The following is a 6,000-nucleotide window of genomic DNA, read 5'->3' as shown; positions in this document are numbered from 1 at the left end:
AACAAACCACAGGAATATAAGCAGGATTTCTGACTTTGTCATGAATAGGAATCACAGTCTCATATTACAGTTGTCACAGATAGCTACAAATATCATGTATATTACCACTGTCTTCAGTAGTTATTAGACTAAACTCTAGATCTTATTTAATGGCTAGGGAAACACAAATATTTCTGCATCAAAAATTTTTGTTAGTATAGTGACAACTGCATTTCAATATAATTGGAATGATTTATAGTCCAATATAATTTATATTATGCATTTAAAAACACTATTCTGTGACGGGATCCATAGGCTTCTTCAGACTGCCAAAGGAGCTCATGGAACAAAAAACATTAAGAACCCCTACATTAGAATTAGTATTTTGGTTTTAGCATTCCTTACCCCTTTCTCTATCAGATCAGTTCTCCAGCAGTCTCCAGGTAAACAATTCCATCTATTAGCTCTCTCTAGAATTCTTATGTAATTGATATCTAGGACAGTCCCTATTAGTGTACGTGTGGGTAAGATAAAGAATTTTTACGTCACCCTTTCATATTGTTTTCTTTACTCTCTCTTTTGTCCATTTCTCTTCCATTTAAATGAATTCCCTATTTCAGCATATACCTGGAGATGAAGGGGATAACTTCAAGCAGGTAGGGAGATTCAGAAGGGCTTAAATATAAAGGCAGAGCTTCCCACACATGAATGGGAGCTGCTGAAAGGAAGGAAAGGAAAAGAAGGTGATGGACGGGGTAGGAGACAAAGTTGCAGCTGGTAGGAGGAAAGTCCAACCCAGCAGACAGAATCCAGCACTCGGCGTCCAGAAGACAGAGATGTAGGCCACAGGTTGGCAAGAGGCTAGCATCAGAGAAGTCCAGGAAAAAGTGAAATGTTTGCTGAAATGTTGCCCGGGGAACATGGCAACAAGTACTCTAAGATCAATCAAAATATGAATATATACCCTGGCCTGGAAATTTGACTTGCATCAGATGAGTCTGTCAGGATGTGGAAGAGGTTCAGAAAAGGACTATACCTGGGATGGTGGTGGTGTGGTTAGGGCAGGGGATTGAGAGAGGAAAACAGCCCAGTCTTATAAGGGTAAGAATACTGGGTTGACTACAAGGAATTTAATTAAGGACATGGTAGAAAAGGGTAATAAAGTGGAAGTTTCTTACACCTGGACACAAGTTGAGCACAGGAAAGCAAGATTGGCTTGACGACAGATTTCTTATTATTGAATCAGATCAACTTAAATAACTAAGGAGAGGAGGGTTTACCAAGCCTATATTGGGACTAAGTCTGCCAGTCAAGGTGACCCGATTTATGCTAATAGAAATGGAGGGCTTTGAAGGCAGAGAACCAGGAAGTTTATGACAACTGGTCAGCTCCCTAAATCGGCTTTACTCTCTGAGATATCTACTCTGTGTGGCATTAGGCTCCCAAAGCATGAAGCGGAATGTGTTACTAAGTCAGATCTCCTTGGATCACAAAGAAAATAATAAGGCAACAGTGATAGAAGAGAAAAAGAAACAATCCAGAGAAAAAATGACTGGGTCGCCAGAGGCAAAATGCATGACAGATGCAAATGGCGTTCATCATTTCTCAGCTGGAAAATTCCAACAGCTTCCTCAATTGTCTCCCCATCTTAAGTGCTTCACTACTCAAATGTATCTTATAAACCACTTCCAGGCGACACACTAAAATTCGTCAAGTGTAGACACCGTTTCTCACTTCAGTCTTCTACTAAAAAATACCAACAACACTTTGTCACCTAACAAGACCCTTTCCTTTGCATTCAAATTTCTGTGCAATATGGTTCCAACCCATGTCAATCCTTATTTCCTAGTATTTTTAATATTCAACATCATTAAAATAAATGATTAAAATATTTATTATTTGAATGCTTCATTTTTAATATTTCCTTTTTATTTCTGACAAGTGTGCCCTTCTTTGAAGACTTTCTCTACTTCATTTCCATGTGATTCTGGTGGGCTACCAATCAGAAGACAATGGACTTCTGACAAGAGGAGTGCCACATGGCCCAAGTTAGGCCACCCAGAGTTTCCTTCCCAGGAGGCGTGTCCCGAGAATGCAAGGGCAGAGAGGGACCAAAAATGATTGGAACTGAGGCCTGTGAGTAACTGTTGGGTATTTGTGTCTTTATCTTAATGTTCCTCTGATCCTCTATCCTTCCCTAAATTCTTCCATTCAGTTCTTCGAGCTACTCAATATCCTTTCAGGAAATTCCCTTGCACACACACACACACACACAAACACACACACACACACACACACACACACACACACGCTTCAGTTTAAGAATAGTAGTTTCTATTGCTTGTAACCAAAGACCACTAAATGATGCAGAAATGAGCACAAAAGCATAGGGGAGATTGTTAGGTGTGGAACAGGGCACAGTGCACCCCCCGCCCCCGCCACTGCCCGGCCCAGAGATGATTGGTGTATGTGGAATTAATTATCAAGCTAAAATGTCATAAAAAGCAATGGGGCTGACATTAAAATTCTAAGATGGGAAATTAAAAGTTCATGGCATATAGTGGAGAGCTAGGAAATAAGGTCATTCACTGGGCTGCCTGGAACACTGTGGGTGAAACTTCTAGGAGCTGTTGGCTTTTGCAATAGACCTGGATAAATGAAACTGAGGGAATTGTGAGCTCACATGTTAAAATTTTCACTTTGAGGCATGGACTAAAATCCAGAGTCTTCTTGTCACCATGCCCCAAGCATCTCTTTTTACTAGTTGTCATGGGACTGAGCTTGATGAAAACCAAACTCAGAGTTGGATCATCCAGCTTGTTCCATTGGATCAGGGCAATTGAGAACGTTGCCACATATCTTGCATAAATCTTGAGGGAAAAAATGGGATATGAGCTGTTCACCGGTTATATTAGTAAACCTTTGATCCTGAAGAAGCCTGAGCCACCAAAGGGCTTGCCAACATTCCCAGTCTGCCCACCCCCCGCCCCGCCCCACCCAGTGACTGAGGAAGCGGTGTCTCCCACCAGAGAAATAAAATGATTCCTCTGGCGCCAAAGCTCCTTGGTGCTGACCTCGTGTCCCCTTACCCTCCTGATCTCTTACTCCTTTATCCTTTGCTTACTTCATTCACAGCCTCCCTGCTCTGCCTCGGATGTGCAGGGAGCTCCGATCTCAGGGCTTTGCACTCACTGCCCTCGCTGCTGTCTCTGCCTGTAGCTCCCTCCTCCCGATGACAATAGCCGCCTGACTTCTCCCTCACCTCCTTCAGACTTTTGCTGGCTTGAATGTCACCTTCTCCTGGAGGCTTCCTCTGACCACTGTATTCGAAATTGCAGCACTTGCCCAATATTCTATTGCCCTTTGGTATTTTATTTTTCTCTCTTGCACTTACCCCACATCTACTATATATTTTGCTTCTTTGTGTGCTTTGTCCCCAGACACGGCCCCCAGTGAACCCTGCCTCTTGGGATTCACTCCCTCGGGTAGTTCCCCTCCGCTAGAATCTGGGGCGGCTCTGTGACTCATCTGAACCAACAGAATGTGGCAGAAACGGTGCTAAGCCAGTTCCAGGCTTAAGCCTTAACAGGGAGTGGCAGCTTCCAACTTTGTACTTTGGAGAGCTCTGTGCTGCCCTGTGAAAAGGCTGGTTATTCTGCTGGGCAGACTCTGTAGAAAGAGACAATGCTGTGTGGAAAGAGTGAGTCCTTGGACTACACGGAGAAACTGAGAGGCTCAGCCCTCCAGTGTCCCACTTGAGTCCGGTTCTCCAGCTATTTCCACTAAGAAGTCAGACATGTGAGAGAGCCATGGTGGACGTCCCAGCCCTTGAAGCTAACATCCCACGGAACAAAAGCACCGTCCAGATGAGTCCAGTCAGCCCACCAGGAGAGTCAGGAGATGATAAAATCATTGTTGTTTTAAGGCACTGGGTGGTTTGTTATGCGATATGTAACCAAAACATTATTCATTGTGTTCATTGTCTGTGTCCCCAGCAAGAGTGTAAATTCCGTGAAAACAGGGGTTGGGGGGCGGGGCCCATTTTGTCCTTTGCTGCATCCCTGGCACCTATAACTGTGCTGAGCTCTTTATAAACATTTCGAATGCAAGGAAGCATAAATTAGTTAATGAATTTAAACTAGACAGAGCCTATGGGATGAAATAGATAATCACAATTTGGAAGGGAAAATGTATTCAAAGAGATTTTTAGGAATTAATCTCTATTAATCAATATAATTGTTATAGAATTAACATTTGTTCAGACAGACTTCAGAGATGCACTTCCTAGGAGAATGGAATCCCACTTTGGATATGGTCAAATTTCTTGATAAGGATGCATTCGCTAGAAAGTCTGAATTCAATTTTCCAGCACTGGTTAAGTTGCCTAACTTAATTAATACAAACCTAAACCAGACGCTGCCAACAGAAAACTACATTAGATGGCCAAATATTGTTTAGCTTAACACAGAGGGAGGGAATTCAGAGATTCCAGAAATTCTTGATCAGAGCAGTTATACACAACTTGCCCACTTTCCTCCTGACCACATCCCAGAATAGATCACTAATAACTCTCCCTTCCTCCTTGCCAAGAGATAGCAGGTTGGCATATCTCTAAATAAATTGGTAAAAAGTTTAATTATTACCTTAAAAGCATACAAGTTTGGACTTAGGAGTCTAAAACTTATATCATTTATTGCAAACATGTCAATCTGTTGGTCATTTATAATAACTGAGGTATTCATGTAATTCTCCAAGAATCTCAGAAACTGAGGTACTTGAAGATTTCTTTCTCCTATATTTGATGGATCTGACAATCAAAAGACAGAGGGAAAAATGATTCTCTGTGACTAGTGTATTTTATGTAACATTTGTATCTCCACTAAGAGCAAGTTGAGTATATGGACTCAATCACTATATCTGTATACACTGTAAGGCATCCCTCCATTCCCAGGAGTTTAGGGATATGATGTCAGGATTTTCCATGCTGTCATTCTCTAATGTAAATTATATGGCTTCCATGCACGTTTCCAAAGAACGAAAGAAAATATGTGGCAATAACCTAGATATATAAACTCCTTAGCCAACACCATGAATAACTTAATATAGTAGTTGTAATGGATATATACATAAATATGTCAAAAAATGTTCTGCTGGTTAAGGTTTTGTCCTTTAAAAAAATTACATTACAGAAATTAGACATTGAAAGCTAATTGTTCTTTATTTCTCTTTTTAAATCCAAAAAAGAAACACATGTCAGTTTGCATTCCTTTGTGTTGAAATATTCTTGAATTACATGATTTTACTTGTGACCCAAACAGGGCTGAACATTTACTTTACTTTTGGTGCCTTATTTGGAAAATTGAAAGATTGGGAAGACGAGAAACAGTGCGGGAGGGAGTAGATTTCTAAGATCATGGTATGTTTTTCTCTGATTAAAATGTTCCATATCTTTTATTTCTAGGGGAATTAGAGTCCACATAAGTTTGAGGTAGGTATTACTTGTTGAATGCTCAGAATAACATTATGCACCTTACCCCTTGTGTAAATATATTCCAAGACTCTATATCTTCTTTGAAAAGTAGTTTGAAAATGCATCTATTTGACAAACCTGGAGCAGTTACTGTCTGCTGCTTAAATTTCCAGATACAAGGGAAAAAGTGTCCTCTGGCAGCCCAGATTGAATAGGGGAATATAGGAGAAAAACATGGTAAAATAGGGAAAAACATGAAGAGAATTTTTGTAACTCAGAAATAAACTTGTAGACAGTGAAGAGCCTGTTTTACTCCAAAGGAGAATCTAAAATTTGGATTTACATGAGAGGGGTTGGGACATTATTCTCTGAGCTCTCCCTTTCTGATTGATTCCACTTTTAAAAGCTTAAGGGTTTCAACTAATTAAATTAAAAGCAAGCCAGAAAAAAAAAAGAGAGAGATTGAATGCTTTGATATTCCACATCCAAGGATGCTGATCTGCCTTATTATTTTGGGGAGAAGATTAATGTGAAGAAAGCCCTTTGCTTCA

General features: G+C 40.6%; 1 long non-coding RNA gene across 3 annotated transcripts in view; it reads left to right on the top strand.

Moving 5' to 3' along the window:
• The first annotated feature begins 1,634 nt into the window (after positions 1-1,634).
• LOC117202303 (uncharacterized) overlaps positions 1,635-6,000 on the top strand; it is a 28,930-nt gene continuing 24,564 nt past the window's right edge. For all 3 annotated transcript variants that reach the window (XR_004484541.2, XR_007479376.1, XR_007479377.1), the window contains exons 1-2: positions 1,635-2,115; positions 5,441-5,467. This is a non-coding gene — a long non-coding RNA (uncharacterized LOC117202303). The remainder of the gene's footprint in view (positions 2,116-5,440; positions 5,468-6,000) is intronic.

Source organism: Orcinus orca, chromosome 9 (genome assembly GCF_937001465.1).
Source record: "Orcinus orca chromosome 9, mOrcOrc1.1, whole genome shotgun sequence".
Lineage (NCBI taxonomy): Eukaryota > Metazoa > Chordata > Mammalia > Artiodactyla > Delphinidae > Orcinus > Orcinus orca.
The sequence above is the reverse complement of the archived record's forward strand: the minus strand, read 5'-3'. Positions and strand labels throughout refer to the sequence as shown.